The sequence below is a fragment of the Rousettus aegyptiacus genome, unplaced genomic scaffold (genome assembly GCF_014176215.1).
Source record: "Rousettus aegyptiacus isolate mRouAeg1 unplaced genomic scaffold, mRouAeg1.p scaffold_m13_p_9, whole genome shotgun sequence".
In the NCBI taxonomy this organism is placed as follows: Eukaryota; Metazoa; Chordata; class Mammalia; order Chiroptera; family Pteropodidae; genus Rousettus; species Rousettus aegyptiacus.
The window spans coordinates 36,809,411-36,826,311 of record NW_023416312.1 but is presented as its reverse complement, the minus strand read 5'-3'; the positions used below and the strand labels follow the sequence as shown (position 1 = coordinate 36,826,311).

Below are 16,901 nucleotides of genomic sequence, written 5' to 3'. Positions count from 1 at the left end.
TTGTTTCTGGAGAGAAGCCCGTAATGATATCAGCTTTCCTCTTGTGACTGCTTTTGCTGTGTCCCAAGTGTTTTGATATGTTGTAATATCATTGTCATTCAATTCTATGTATCTCTTGATCCATCTCTTTATTTTTTCTTTGACCCAGTTATTCTTCAGTAGTATGTTGTTAAATTTTCATGTATTTGTGTTTTTTCCCACTTTCTTTTTGCAGTCGATCTGCTGCTTCAAAACATTATGATCAGAGAATATGGTTGGTATGATTTCAACCTTCTTATATTTGTTGAGGCTATATCTGTGTCCCAGTATGTGGTCAATCCTTCAGAGTGTGCCATGTGTAATGGAGAAGAATGTATAAGCAACTGTTTTGAAAGGAATGACTCTGTAAATGTTAAGTATGTCTAGTTGGTCTAATGCGTCATTTAAAGATGTTATTTCCTTATCGATTTTCTATTTGGATGATCTGGCCATATCTGAAAGTAGGGCATTTAGATGCCCTACTATGATAGGTTGTTGGTCTGTTTCTCCCTTTAGTTCTGTTAGTAATTGCTTTAAATATGTTGAGCTCCCTGATTGGGAGCATAGATATTAATAAATGTTATGTCTTTTTGGTACATGATTCCCTTTATCATTATGAAATGTCCCTCATTATTTTTCTTTACTTTTTTATGTTGAAGTCTATTTCGTCCAATATTAATAATACTTCTCCCTCTTTTCTCCGAATGCCATTTGCTTGAAGTATCATTTTCTACCCTTTCACTTTGAGTCTATATTTGTCTTTGGAACTGAGATGTGTCTCCCTAAGGCATATGTTTGGGTTTTGTTTTTTGATTCAATCTACAACTGTGTGCCCTTTCATTGTTGAGTTCGATCCATTTACATTTAGAATGACTATCGAAATATGAGGTTTTTTATAACTATCTTATCTTTTGCTTTCTAGTTGCTTCATTTTTCCATTGTTTTCTTGTTCTTGTAAGGTTTTTTTTCTCCATTTTGATTGGCGTTTGTGGATATTCCCTCTGGTTCTTCTTGTTTTATGTTATGTACTTCAGTTTTAATCTTTATCATATGGTTACCATTATGAACATGTAATAGATACACACACACACACACACACACATACACATACACATCATCCATATTGATCTGTGTGTGCCTTATCTCCATTCCCCTTTGTGAATTTGGCTCTTTGAATCCCCCTATTTTTAGTCATGGTTGTCTCAATTTGTCCTTATGTATTCTGTATGTTCATCACTACCTTGATATAGCCAAACTTCTTATTGTTTAAGAATATAATGCCCTGTTCTTAGTAAGGATCGCACTCTTCTGCTTCTATCTGCTTGCTAGTTGCAACTACTAATTATGCATTTTTTGTCATTTTGTTTTCAGTGAGCTGATGCCTTTCAGTATTTCCCATAATGCAGGCCTCATGGTGGAAAATTCCCTCAATTTTTGTATGTCTGAAAAGGTCTTTATTTCTTTATATGTTAAGGAGAGCAATGCTGGATACATTATTCTTGGCTTGTAGTTCCTTTCATTTTATAGTTTGAATGTTTGATTCCATTCCTTTCTGGCTTGTAAGATTTGTGCTAAGAAATTTGACAGTCATCTAATGCTTTTTCCTTTATAGGTTACTGTCTTCTTTTCCCTGACTGCCCTGAGAATTCTTCTTTGTCATTGATTTTTGATAATTTTAATACAATTTGTCTTGGTGAAGGACTTTGTTGGTTGAGATAATTGGGTGTTCTTTTGACTTTTTCAATCCCAATCTCCAACTCATTTCTTATATTTGGATAATTCTCATCAACTGTTTGTTCGAAAATGCTTTCTAATCCCTGCTGCTTTTCCTCCCCTTCAAGAATGCCCATAATTCTGTTTCCTCTCCTGATGATATCAGCTAGTTCTTGAATTTATCTTTAATTATTTTTCATTCTTCGGTTTCTTTCTTCTTCCTTCTGATTTATTTCTAGATTTCTGTCTTCGATATCACTGATCCTTTTCTCCATTTGGTATTCTCTATTTCCCAACTTGCTATTTTATTTTACGTCTCTTGCAGTGCGTTCTTATCACCAGAAGTTCTATTTGATTCTTTTAGAGGGTTTCAATCTCCTTGCTAAAGAAATCATTCTGATCATCTACTTGTTTTTTCAATTCCTGAAATTGTTGATATGAATCATTTTATATCTCATTGAGGTTTTTCAGAAGTACCACCCTGAATTCTTTTTCATTTAAGTCATATATTTCTATGTCTATTAGCTTATTTTCTGGAGCTTTTCTTTTTCTTTCTGAGATGCCTTGTCACCATGGTTGTTCATGATGTTTAATATACTCTTTCTCTGCCTGGGAATTAATAGAAGTGTATTCTACTTTTTTTTCCAGCAAGATTTATTATATAAAGGTCCCTCTTTAGCCTGTTGCAAAGAAGGCGTTTTTCCTTTGGTTTCCAGTAGGTAGCATCTAAGTCTCTTGGATCACTGCTTTATATAAAGCCTTAATAATGCCTTTTTTTTCTTATAGACATTTAATCACACTCACTACCCTCAGTTTCAGTCTCTGACAGTGTTAGCGACAGTTTCGGTAGCGTTCCCTCAGATTCCCCTTGAGATCTGCGTTAATTGGTCTCAGAGGATATGGAGCAAGAGACCCTCCAGGTTTAGGGATGGGGGCTATGGCTCAGTCTCAGTTTTGCAACTGCAGTGTTAAAAATCAACTGTTGTTTCTCTTCCTTCCCCAATTCTCTGCTGTCCCTTCTTCTCTGCTTTCTGCCCTGATGACTGTGCCCTGCCACAAGGTCACAACTCTCCCGAGCAGGGCTTTTTAGGGATCTGACTACACCTTCTCCCCTCCTCTTCCTCCTACAGGGGCTCCATCTGTGAGAGACAGCTTTTTTGTTTCTCCCAGTTCACCACCCGACACCCAGGGTTATAACCTGTGGTAGCTCATATGCCAGATCCCATGTTCAGTCATGATGGTATGAAGTTTGTGTGTTTTTTTGGGTTTTAGATGTTCTTGGCACTTATACTTAATAGCTTCAGAAATACATACTCACTTATTTCTTATGTCTCTTTGTTATATTATCTGTTTCCCACCCCTATTCTCAGCTTATCAGATGCTGCTTCTTTCTATTGCTATTGGTATGCCTACCTCTGACTACTCCCTTTCTAATTGTTACCTGCTAACCTAGACTGGACAATCATATAACAAAACTTGTTAAAATTATATTTATATAGTGGTTCTCCTGTCATGCTCTTTGGACCAGTAGCATCAACATTACTGAAAAACATATTAGAAATGCAAAATCTTAGGACCCCCTCCAGATTTCTTGAATCAGAAAACTCTGCATTGATAGATCCCACCAATCTGTGTTTTTACAGGCCTTCCAGGTAATTCTGATATATGCTCAAATTTGAAATTTAATGCCTTACTGCATTTAATAATGCAAGTCCTAGATCCAACTCTTAGAGATCTCATGTAATAGGTCTGAGGTAGACCCCAGGAGTCTTAATTTTTTAACCAATACCCATGATTATTCTAATTAAAGTAGTCAAAAGACACACTTGGATAAATGTTTCCCGAGCCTAGACCAGTGCTTCTCAAACTTGCACGGGATTTTATTAAAATGTATATTCTGATTCAATAAGTCTGGGGTTTAATATTTAAATGGTCTCCAAAGTGATACTTGTGCTACTGGTGGGTGGACCACAGTTGGAGTAGTAAGGCCCTAGAACCTTATATAGTAGGCACTTTATAAGTGTATTTGTTTTACTTTGTTTTTTTAATGTTTTTAACACAGAATGTTTTTCTGTGCGTAAAAATAGTATCAAGTTTTGTTTCATTTCTGCAAAAGATGCAATTTTCTCCAAATATTTTCAAGGGTGATTATTCATACCTTTTAAATTAAAAAAATGAGTTGTTTTAATCACAATGAGTTAGTTGGCTTTAAGTACACAATGGAGAAACTCTACTATGAGTAAATTGTATGAGCTTTAGTTTCTAGACCCTGTATCATTTTTTCAAGTTTCTAGGAGATCCTTTACTCTGTCCTCTGGGTTTTAAATATGCTTTTGGTAGAGAAGGGGTAGCCAAGATTCCCTACCACAAGAGTGAAAGTTATATGACAGATTATATCATTCTTTCTGGCAGCTAAAATAGATGCTACCTTTTCTCTAGTCTAAACTCTAGTGTCAGCATTTATCTCCTCCCCGAGGGTATTGACAATCCAAGTATTTTCTCAGAGGTGAAACCATTTATTCCCTCTGAATGAGTATCTTGAATGTCTCACTTTCAAGATGAAACAGGGCTCCAAGGCAACCCTTGGTGCTGATCCCTGGCTTTGGCAATCTCTGGACCTCTCCTTATAGGAAAAAGGTGACTTGATAGGGAGTCAGTCATGGAAAATCTTCATGCTTCACCTTATGGATTGCTTTAAACATTCCATCGCATAGAGAGTTTGTGTTGGTTGCTTCCCATGGGGAGAAAAAACATAAATGGTAAAATATGTTAATCTAGAAAGCTTTTTACTTCTACCATTTCAGGTTGGATAAACTATTCCAGAGCATGTGTTCTAAAGTGAACCTAGTGCCCCCAAAATACTTTAGTATGGCAATTAGGCCTTCAAATTAGGGTCTGTTGATTTTCAGAATTGACAGTACTGCTGCTGTTGTTATAAAATGGACTTAAAATTATTTTAGTTTATTTTCTGGAAGATCCAACCTTAGGGTTATTGTAGGGAAACTACTGCATCATGTACTTGTTACTGCCCTCTCCCTTTTCATCTCTTTCCTCTATTCTTTTCATGCTCTTAAAAGAATATAGTGGAGCTGGTATCAGACAGACCTGAGGTTCAAATTTAAGCATATGGTCTTTCCTAGATGTATGCCCTTGGACAAATGACTTAAACTTTCTAAACCTTCATTTACTCAACTATAAAATTAAGATAATAACACCTATATTGCATGGTTGTTATGAGCATTAGAGATAATATATGTAAAGCATGCAGTGATAACGCCAGTACATAGGAAAATGCTCAATAATCAGCTGTCAGTATCGATGGTAATATTATAACCTGCCCTTTTCATTTCACAAAGTTCTTATGAAAATGAGCTTAGGTATGTGTAGACTCTGAAAATTATAAGCGACTATACTCAAGATAGTACTATACCTTATTATTACCTAACTATTATTTGCTATTAATCTATAACACATACTGTCCACTCCAGGTTTGTCTGCTCAGTATACTATCTAATACTTTTTTATGTTATCTTTATGTTGTTCCCCATATGCTTCACATTTTTCATCCATCTCAGTGAGTCTCAAATATGTTCAGCTGGCAGAGCACCTGAAGCTATAATTCTCTTTGCAGAATATTACAAAATAACTTTATCAAACATAAAATAACTAACTATATGATTGTGCTAAATTCATTACTATCTTACCCTGAATTTAAATTTAGAGGAGCTGTAACAAATGTCAAAGAATTAAAGATATGTATAGGTATGAAATTTCAAATTGAGAGAATGTTATCTTAATTATTTTTGAAAATTGCAAAAAGATCACTGTATTTTATTTAAGTAATGGGGCACTCTGGCTCATTGTGCAGAATCCCAGTGCTCAAATAGAGGATTTTGAGATACACTAGACTATCCATTCAAAGGGTATTCATTCCTTAAAGCCAAACTCAAGTCCCACCTTCTTTAGGAAGACTTCCCTAATCATAGTAATCCTCTCATTCATCTGTCTTTTCTGAACTTTTCCCTATATAGAATCAATATCATGAAATAGACTGAATTGTTCTCTGAGAGCTTCATGGTTACTAATTTACTCGCTGTAATTGTAAAGAAAAAGGAAGAGAAAGAACATCTACTGAGTGTCTGTTGCGTTCTATTCAATATGCTTATTCCTTCGTATACATGATCTCATTTTCTTTTATAGGAGCATTTTGATGAAAGTTTTATTATTCCCATTTGCAGATGAACCTAAAGCTACAGATCGCACAAATAGCAAGTGGCAGAGTCAAAATTTGAACCAGGGTCTGTATGATTCAAAATACATCACATTTTGAGTTAGGAAAAGGGAAGAATCCATGTGTATATGATCATTTGGATTATTTTTATCAATTCATTTGTAGTTGTTTTTGTAAAAATTTCACAAACTTTATTACTATTTGATTGTATAGCAAGGTATGATAAAAGTGAGGAATATATTTAACTGATTTGATTCAAGTAGCTTTCTTCATTCATAGTATATTTACACAATTGTTTTGTCTGACATTTCAAAGAAAATATGTTGAGTCCCAAGATTTTTTTTGCTGAGTAGAGCATCTTTTAATATTTTGGTTCTCCAGGGAGATAAAAACCTTGGGGACTACCATGAGGTAGCGCTAGTAGGAGCCATCGAGAAACCCAGAACATGCTTTCTGAAATGACATCAGTTTCTCATTGCTGCAACTGCCTCACTGACTCTATCTTTATGTAAAAATTAGATACAGAGGAGTCTGGAATATCAGTCAAGGGAGAAGATGGAAGGAAATAAGAGACAAGTATCAGCTCAGACATCAAAGAGTCTGAGGTGAGAATATGTTTTTAAAAATTTGCTCCAAGTATCAAGTTTCCTAGTTCAGTTTATGCCTTTAAATTAATGTTGACATTATTATTAGAATGTGAGACTCTGCCTCAAGGTTGAGGGTTTGTGCTCCAACTTGAGAACCTCATTTGAAGCCTTATATAATGAAAAGAACAAGAGGAGATTTGAATCAGATAACCATGTAAGTAATTTTACCTCCATATTAAAGATTTTAATTGAAGTTTCCTCATCTATGAAGTTAAAATAATAGTATATTGCTCAGACCACCTTTTAGGATTGTTATGAAGGCCATATGAGGTAAGACAGATAAAAATAACCATGTTAGTTATTTTACTTCCATGTTGGATATTTAAAGTACAGTTTAGTCATCTGTGAAGTGAAAATAATAGTATACTTCCCAGGCCCCTTTCCAGGGTTGTTGTGAAGATCATATGAGCTAATACAGATTAAAATGTTTAATTAACTCTGAAGCATGCATAGTCTATTCACTGCTGTTTGACAAGCACTATGTTCAACTACAAAGAACACAAAGCTGAGCATCTAGACCTTTCCGTTCTAATTTACCTCTGTTCCTACCTAGATGATCCTTGAGATCCATAAGTTTTTCTACAATTCTTTTGTTACTTTTTTATTATTAAAAAGAGGATAGCTCTTAACACAAACAAAAGGAAATCAATTGCAGGTCCAAATTATTAGCTACGAAACTTATATTCTATTTTTTGAATAATAGAATTTTGCATTATAAGGCAAGTTCATTGGATATAATTTGTTGTTATGGTATAAAAGAATAGATGGTGCAGGAGTTCTACCTGACACTTTAGCATGGGTTCAAGATATTTAAGAAATTAACCACTTTAATAAATGTGGACCAAAATTGAATATACAGGAGATAATTTTCAGGATAACAGCATGAAGAACTCTGATGATTTCTCCAGTGAATCTGATGAAAACTTAAAAAAAAAAAACTTTTAACATCTCTGGAAATGATCTTAAGAGCAAGCATCAAATTAATAAACAGCTATTCAAGAAAATCTATGAAAATTTGTTTAAAACTGTGAGAGCCTATGATATTTGAATCAAGACTACTCTTTCCTGTCCTCTTCCTGGTACCAAGCAAGAGCTTGCTGCTCAGTGCACACAGGAGCCAATACTATGGCACCAGTTTTTGAGAAAAGAAAAAATAAACGTTTATTGCTAAATTGATTGGCAAAGAGACAGGAAGCAAGACTCAAATATGGCTCCCCAATCCAGAGTTCTGGGCAAGTTTTAAGGGGAACATGTATATTGCATTGGATATTCACTATCCAAAGTTAAGTTTCCTTCCATCACCTTATATATTTGACTTTCATTACCCATATATGCATTCTCCTTCCCCACTTTCCATGTGGTAACAACTAAACAGTTGTCTGTGTCCATGAGTCTCCCTTTGTTAATCTCGCTCATGTGTTCCTTTCAGTTGTATATCCCGCATATGAGTGAAATGATATGCTTCTCAGCTTTTCTGGCTGACTTTGCTAAGTGTGATACTCTCAAGATCCATCCAAGGATCTTTGGAAATATGGCAGAGTGAGCGATATCCTCCGATTTCTCCCTGTGAAACAATAATAAGCTGAACATTTAAGACTTGACAAAAACACCCAAACTGCACACCAGCACATCTGAGTGTGAGATCTGTGCATAAGAGCTACCACAGGTCAGAACCCCTGGTGTTGGGTGGTGGACCAGAAGTAGTAAAGAAGCTACCTCTCATAGCCGTTGGAGCTCCCTGAACGAGGAAGGGGAGGAGAGAAGGAGTGGTGAGTTCTTGTGGTGAGTTCTAGGAACATTACTGCTATCCCATGCAGTAATGTCCCCCATAGCCAGCAGACTGTAGGGCCCAATCATCAGGGCAGAAAGCAGAGAAGCAAGACAGGACCACAGAGGAACAACAACTGATTTTTGCTGGCTGTGGTTGAAAAACAGAGGCTTAGATGCAACCCCCAACCCATAACCCAGAGGGGCACTCCTCCCATACCCTCCCAGACGAATCACCGCAGAGCTACAGAGGAATCTGAGCAAACACTGCTGAGACTGTCACTGACACTAACAGAGACAGAAACTGAGGGTAGCAAGCATGAATAAATATCTATAAGAAAATTTAAAAAACAATATTAAGACTTTATATAAAGCAGGGATCCAAGAGGCTTAGATTCCACCTACTGGAAACTAAAAAAAAAAAAAAAGAAGCTTCTTTGCAACAGGCTAAAGAGAGAATTTATATAATAAATCTTCTTTCTGGAAAAACAGCAGAATATACTTCCATTAATGCCCAGGTGAAGAAATAGTCCATTAAACATCATGAACAACCAAAGTGACAAGGCATCTCAGAAAGACAAAAATCTCCAGACAATAAGCTTCCAGACGTAGAAACATGTGACTTAAATGACACAGAATTCAATACTGTACTTCTGAAAAAACTCAATGAGATCCAAAACCTCTGGCTAGACTCACTAAAAAAAAGAGAGATGGACACAAATAAACAAAATCAGGGATGAAAGAGGGGAAATTATGACTAACATCGCAGAAATACAAAGGATCATACAAGAATACTATAAAAAGTATATGACACCAAATTTTACAACCTAGAAGAAATGAACCAGTACTTAGAAAAATACAACCTTTCTAGACTGAATCAAGAAGAACTGGAAAATCTAAATAGTCTGATCAGCTATATGAAAATTGAAACAATCATCAGAAACCTACCAGGAACAGATGGCTTCTCCAGTGAATTCTACCAAACATTCAAAGAAGATTTAATACATATACTCCTCAAACTCTTCCAAAAAATCAAAGAGGAGGCAATACTTCTCAACACATTTTATGAGGCCAATAGTACTGGTAGAGATAACACACACACAAAAAAGAAATCTGGTAAAGATAACACACAAAAAAAGATAACTACGAAACCTGATAAAGATAACACAGAAAAACTACAGACTAATATCTCTCATGAACACAGATACAAAAATCTTAAAAAAGATACTAGTGAACTGAATACAGCAACATATTAAAAAGATTATACACCACTATCAAGTGGATTTCAACCCAGAGGCACAGGGATTGTTCAACATACGCATATCAATTAATGAGATACACCACATAAACAAATTTAAAAAGAAGAATCATATGATCATATCAATAGACGAATAAAAAACCTTCAACAAGATACAGTTTCCATTTATGATCAAGGCACTTAACAAAATCTGTATAGAAGAAAAGTATCTTAACATAATAAAGGCCATATATGACAAACTCTCAGCCAACATTATACTTAATGGTGAAAAACTAAAAACATACCCTCTAAGATCAGGAACAAGACAATACTTTCTACTATCACCACTTATTCAATATAATGTTGGAGGTCCTAGCGAGTGCAGTCAGACAAGAGAAAGATATAAAAAGCATCCAAACAGAAAATGAAGTCAAACTGTCATGATTTGTAGATGACATAATTCTCTATATAGAAAACCCTAAAGTCTCCACAAGAACACTACTGGAAACAACAAGCAAATACGGTAAAGTCTCTGGATACAAAATCAACGTTAAAATATTTATAGCGTTCCTACACTCTAATAATGAAGGGTTAAGAAAAAGAAGTGGAAAAAATAAATTCTTTTTGCAATTGCAACAAAAAGAATGGAATAAATTTAATGAAACAAGTGAAGGATCTATATAATGAAAAATACAAGACTCTATTAAAAGAAATTGAAGAAGATGGAAAGAAATGGAAAGATATTCAGTGTTCTTGGATTGGAAGAATCGACATAGTTAAAATGACCACATTACCTAAAGCATTATACAGATTTAATGTAATCCCCATCAAAATCCCATCGGCATTTTTTTTAAAGAAACAGCACAAAAAGTCATCAGATTTGTATGGAAGTACAAATAACCCTGAATTGCCAAAGCCATCCTGAGTATAAAGAATGAGACTGGAGGCATCACTCTGCCTGAATTCAAATTACACTACAAAGCAACAGTAATCAAAACGGCATGGTATTGGCAGCAAAACAGATACACGAACCAGTGGAACAGAAGCGAGAGTCCAGAAGTAAATCCATATTTATATGGGCAAACAATTTTTGACAAAAATCCAAAAACATCCCATGGAGAAAGGAAAGCCTCTTCAATAAATGGTGCTGGAAAAACTGGAAAGCCACCTACAAAAGAATGAAACTAGACTGTTATCTATCACCACATGTCAAAATTAACTCAGAATGGATTATGGACCTAAATATAAGACCTGAAACAATAAAATGCCTAGAAAAAAAAATAGCAACTAAACTCAAGGACCTTGGACTTAAAGAGGATTTTATGAATTCGACCTCAAAGGCAAGGGTAATAAAAGATAAAATAAATGAATGGGACTACATCAAACTAAAAGGCTTCTGCTCAGGAAAAGAAAGTCAACAAGGTAAAGAGAGAACCATCCGAACCGGAAAATATATTTGCAAGCAACACCTCTGATAAGGGCCTAATATCCAAAATATACAAAGAATGCATACAACTCAATAACAACAAAAGAAAACAAACAATCCAATCAAAAAATGGGCAGAGGACCTAAACAGACAATTTTCCCTAGAGGACATATAAATGGCCAACAAATATTTGAAACGATGCTCAATAATTCTAGCTATTTTGGAGAGGATATGGAAAAAAGAACCCTCATATGGTGCTCTTTGGACTTCAAATTGGTACAGCCACTATGAAAAACAGTATGGAGGTTCCTCAGAAAACTAAGAATTGATCTACCATATGATCCAGCAATCCCTCTACTAGGCATATACCCCAAAGACTTGAAAACCCATATCCAAAAAGATGTTTGCACACTGATGTTCATAGACCCACTATTCACAGTGGCCAGAACATGGAAGCAAATGAAGTGTCCTATGATAGATGATTGGCTAAAGAAACTGTGGTGCATATATACAATGGAATATTACTCAGCCATAAGAAGAGATGAAATACTGCCATTTGTGACAACATGGATAGACCTTGAGATAATTGTGCAAAGCGAAATAAGTCAGACAGAAAAAGTTGAAAATCACATGATATCACTTATATGTGGGATATCAACCTAAAAGCAACAAATGAACAGCACAAACAGAGACTCATGGACATGGACTATAGGCTAGTGGTTACCAGAGGACTATAGACTAGTGGTTACTAGTGGATGAGGAAGGAAAGGTGAAGTAGACAGGTAAAGGGGATCAAATACAGAGTTCAGAGGGAGGGTGAAGTGGGTAAAAGGGATCAAATATATGGTAGCTGAAGGAATCTGGAATTTGGGTGATAAACACCCAATAGAATATGCAGATGTCAAATGATAATGTACACTCGAAAATTATATAATTGTATTAAACAATGTTACTCCAATAAACTTAATTAAAAGTTAAGAAATATAAATGTATAAATGAAATAGAAATCCACAATTACAATGGAAATTTTAATATACCTCTTATTACACTATAGAACAAAATCAGATGAAAAATAATTGATGTCACAAAAGATTTTAAGTGAACCATTAAACTACTTGACTTTACAATTTCCCATTGTAACTGTCAAAAGAAAAAAAAGATTCATCCAAATTGTTGCAAATTGCAGTATTTCATCTTTTCTTATGACTTATATTCCACTATATATACATATATATATGTACCAACTCTTCTTTATCCAATTATCTAGTGAAGGACACTTCAGTTATTTCCATGTCTTGGCTACCATGTATAATACTGCTATGAAAATCAGGGTGTATATATCTTTACAGATAAATATTTTCAAAATTTTGAGTAGATAGCAGAAGAGGCATTGCTGGATCATTTTGGCATATATTCTTATTTTTTAAGGATCCTCCATACTATTTTTCATAGTGGCAGTGCCTTTTTACATTCCCACCAGCAGGGAATGAAGGTTCCTTTTTCCCCACAACCTCTGTGATACTTGCTATTACTTGTCCTGATGATAGCCATTCTAACAGGTGTGACTTGGTATCTCCTTGTGGGTTTGATTTGCATTTCCATAATAGCTAGTGAAGTTGATCATCTTTTCATTTGTGTTGGGCATTTGTCTGTCTTCTTGGGAGAAGTGCCTATTTAGATCCTCTGCCCATTCTTTAATTTGCCTGTATTATGTTGTTAAGTTGTATGAGTTTCTTCTATATTTTGATCGTTAAGACTTTATCAGAAGTCTTGTTTGCAAATATCTTCTCTCATTCAGTTGGTTCCCTCTTTGCTGTGCTGATGGTTTCTTTTGCTGTGCAGAAGCTTTTTAGTTTGATACAGTCTCATTCATTTATTTTTGTTTTTTTCCTTACCTTTGAGATTAAATTCATAAAATCCTTTCTGCAACCAAGGTCCATGAGTTTAGTTTTTTGTTTCAGGTCTTGTATTTAGGTCTTTGATCCATTTGGGGGCAAATTTTGGTGTATGGCGACAGACAGCATTCTAATTTCATTCTTTTGCAGGTGGCTTTCAAATTTTCCCAGCACCATTTATTGACGAGGCTTTATTTTCCCCATTGTATGCTGTTGGCTCCTTTGTCAAAAATTATTTTCCCATATATATGTGGGTTTATTTCTGGGGTCTCAATTCTGTTCCATTGGTCTGTGTGTCTATTTTTCTGCCAATTCCATGCTGTTTTGATTATTGTTACTTTGTAGTATAATTTTAGGTCAGTCCAAGTGATACCTGTGGCCTTGTTCTTTTTTTCTCGGGATTGCTTTGGATGTTTGGGGTCTTTTAGGAATCCACACAAATCTGATGACTTTTTCTTCTATTTCTTTAAAAATGTTATTGAGATTTTGATGGGGATTGCATTAAATTTGTATATTGCTTTAGGTAATACAGCCTTTTAACTATGTTGATTTTTCTAATCCATGAATATGGAATATCTTTTTATTTTATTGTTCCTCCTTCAATTTCTTTAATAATATTTTAATACTTTTCAATTTATAATCCCATCACATTCTTCATTAGTTTTATTCCTAGGTATTTTATTCCTTTTGTTGCAATTGCAAAAGGGATTATTTTATTTTTAGTTTCTTTTTCTAAAAATTTATTGTTATTGTATAGGAACATTATGGATTTTTGTACATTGATTTTATATCCTGAAGTTTTACTGCATTTGCTTATTTTTTCTAATAGTTTTTTTTTCATGGAGTCTTTATATTTTTCTGTATAGAGAATCATGGCATCTGAAAAAAAGTGACAGATTGACTTTTTCATTCTCAATTTGGATGCCTTTTATTTCTTTCTCTTTCCTAATTATTATAGCTAGGACTTTCAATACTATATTGAATTAGGCTAGTAAGAGAAGACAGCCTTTTCATATATAGCCTTTATTGTGTTGTAGTACTTTCCTTCTATACCCATTTTATTAAGTGTGCTAATCCTAAATGGGTGCTGTTTCTTGTCAAATGCCATTTCTATACCTATTGAAATGATCATATGATTTTTATCCTTTATTTTGTTTATGTGGTGTGTGTTGCATCATCCCTGTGTCGCTGGAATGAGCCAAACTTGATCATGATGTATAATCTTTTTAATGTGTTGTTTATTAAATTTGCTATTATTTTCTTTAGGATTTCTGTATCTGCATTCATCAGAAATATTTGTTTATAGTTTTCTTTTATAGTGTTACCTTTACCAGCTTTTGGTATCTAGGAATGTCATCCTCGTAAAATGAATTAGGAAGTATGGCCTCTTCTTCAAATTTTTGGAAAAGTTTAAGAACAGGTATTAAATTATTTTTGAATGTTTGGTAGAATTTGCTAGTGAAGCCAACAGGTCCCAGACTTTTACTTTTTTGGGAGGTTTTTGATGATTATTTCAGTTTCCTTACTGTTTATCAGTCTATTTCACTTTCTAATTTTATGTAATTCAGTATAGAAAGGTTGTATATTTCTAAGAACTTGTACATTTTTCTAGGTTATTGAATTTGGTGGCATGTAATCTTTCATAGTAGTCTTGTATGATACTTTACATTTTGGTAGTATCTGTCATAACTTCTCTTTCATTTCTGATTTTGTTTATTTGTGTCCTGTCTCTTTTGTCCTTAGTAAGTCTAGCCAGGGGATTGTTGATTTTTTTGATCTTCTCAAAGAACTAGCTCTTTGTTCCTTTAATTTTTTATTGCCTTTTTATTATCAATTTCACTTAATTCTGCTCTAATTTTTATTATTTCCTTCCTTCTGTTGACTTCGGGCTTCACTTGTGCTTCGTGTTCAACTTCTTTAAGATGCATTGTTAGATTTGGGGGGGCGGTGTTTTTTGTTTGTTTGTTTCTTGAGATAGGCCTGTAATGATATGAACTTTCCTCTTATTACCACTGTTGCTGTGTCTCAACAGTTTTGATATGTTGTATTTTCATTCACATTTGTTTCTATGTATCTCTTGATCTCTCCTTTTGTTTCTTCTATGACCCAATCATTCTTAGTAGCATGTTGTTTAATCTTTACATATTTGTGACTTTTTCTCCTTTCTTTTTGCAGTTGATCTCCAGATTGAAAACATTGTGGTCGGAGAATATGCTTGGTATGATTTCAATCTTCTTAAATTTGTTGAGGCTAGTTTTTGTGTACTAACATATGGTCTATTATTGAGAATGTTCCATGTGCACTAGAGAAGAATGTATAATCTGATGTTTTGGGATGACAGACTCTGTAAATGTCTATTATGTCTAATGGTCTCATTTAAGGATGGTATTTCCTTATTGATTTTTTTATTTAGATGTTCAATCCATAGCTGACAATTGAGTATTTAGACCCCCTACTATAATTGTGTTTTTGTCACTTTCTCCCATTATTTGTTAGTAGGTGCTTTATATATTTTGATTGAGAACATATATATTGATGTGCTATGTCTTCTTGAAGTATTGTCCTCCATTTCATTATGAAGTATCCATCTTTATCTCTTGTTACATTTTTTATCTTGAAGTCTATTTTATCGGATATAAGTATGGCTATACTCACTCTTCTTTGGATGCTATATGCTTGGAGTATTGTTTTCCATCCTTTCACTTGAGTCAACATTTGTCTTTGCAGCTGAGATGTTTCTCTCTCTCTCTCTCTCTCTCTCTCTCTCTCTCTCTCTCTCTCTCTCTCTCTCTCTCTCTCTCTCTCTCTCTCGGAGAGGGGTGATCAAATGTAGTTTTATTTGCTCTTCAGAACTTTCACCCTGCCACATATGTACATTTTCTAATAATTTATTCTTTTCTTTTTTTTTCAGAGAATAATTTTTCTTTCAACAGCAGTCAGCATACAGTCTCATATTAGTATCAGGTGCACAGCATAGTGATTAGACATCCATACCACCCTCGAATTGATCACCCTTATAAATCTAGTACCGTTTTGACACTGGACACAGTCATTACAATATTATTGACCATATTCCTTATGCTATCCTTTATGTCTTCATGACTATTTTTTTAACTACCACTTTGTACTTCTCCTCTTAATCTCTTCCCCCTTTTACACCTAAACCCCCCAACCCTCTCCCATCTCATAACCCTCAAATATTCCCTGTATGTATGAGTTTGTTTATTTGTGTGTGTTTTTTTTAGATTCCACATAGACATAAAATCATATGCCATTTGCCCTTCTCTGTCTGCCGTACTCCATTCAATACAATACCTTCTAGGTCCATCGTGAAATTTTCTTTCATCCGTTTACTTTTAGTTTCTGTGTGTCTTTTAATCTGAAGTTATTTTCTTGTAGGCAGCCTATGTAAGAGTCTTGTTTTCTTCAGTTCAGCTAACCTATCTTTTGATTAGATCATTGAATGCTTTTTTGTATTTAAAGTACTTGGTGATAGATATGTCATTATTGATATTTTTATTCTATTTTTGATACATATTTTTCTTTCTTAATAAAGAAGTCCTTCCAACACTTCCTATAATACTGGCTTGGTGGCGATGAACTCCTTTAGCTTTTTCTTGTCTGAAAATTTCTCTACCTGTTCTACAGTTGTAAACAATAGCTTTGTTAGATAGAGTAATCTTGACTATAGGTCCTGGCTTTTCATCGCTTTGAATATTTCATGCCAAGCCCTTCTGGCCTGCAAAGTTTCTGTTAAGAAATCAACTGACAGTCTTATGGGAGCTCCCTTGTAGGTAACTAATTGATTTTCTCTCGATGCTTTTAAGATTCTCTCTTTGTATTTAACCTTTGGCATTATGATGTGTCTTGGTGTGGACCTCTTTGGGTACATCTTGTTTGGAACTCCCTGTGCTTTCTGTATGTCTATTTCCTTCACCAAGTTAGAGAAGTTTTCAGTCATTATTTC

The 16,901-nt window shown here is 34.6% G+C and overlaps 1 protein-coding gene across 16 annotated transcripts in view; it reads left to right on the top strand.

Annotated features, from left to right (window-relative positions):
* The window catches only part of ZC3H12B (zinc finger CCCH-type containing 12B), a 335,593-nt gene that overhangs the window by 270,755 nt on the left and 47,937 nt on the right, over positions 1 to 16,901 (top strand). For 10 of the 16 annotated variants that reach the window (XM_036226362.1, XM_036226367.1, XM_036226359.1 and 7 more), the window contains one exon: positions 15,110 to 15,152. The exons of 1 other annotated variant lie outside the window; for it this stretch is intronic. The gene's annotated coding sequence lies outside the window, so the exon portion shown is untranslated. Of the gene's footprint in view, positions 1 to 5,969; positions 6,030 to 6,481; positions 6,568 to 15,109; positions 15,153 to 16,901 lie in introns of all 16 variants that reach the window. 5 more of the 16 variants (XM_036226365.1, XM_036226364.1, XM_036226363.1 and 2 more) reach the window with 2 other exon arrangements.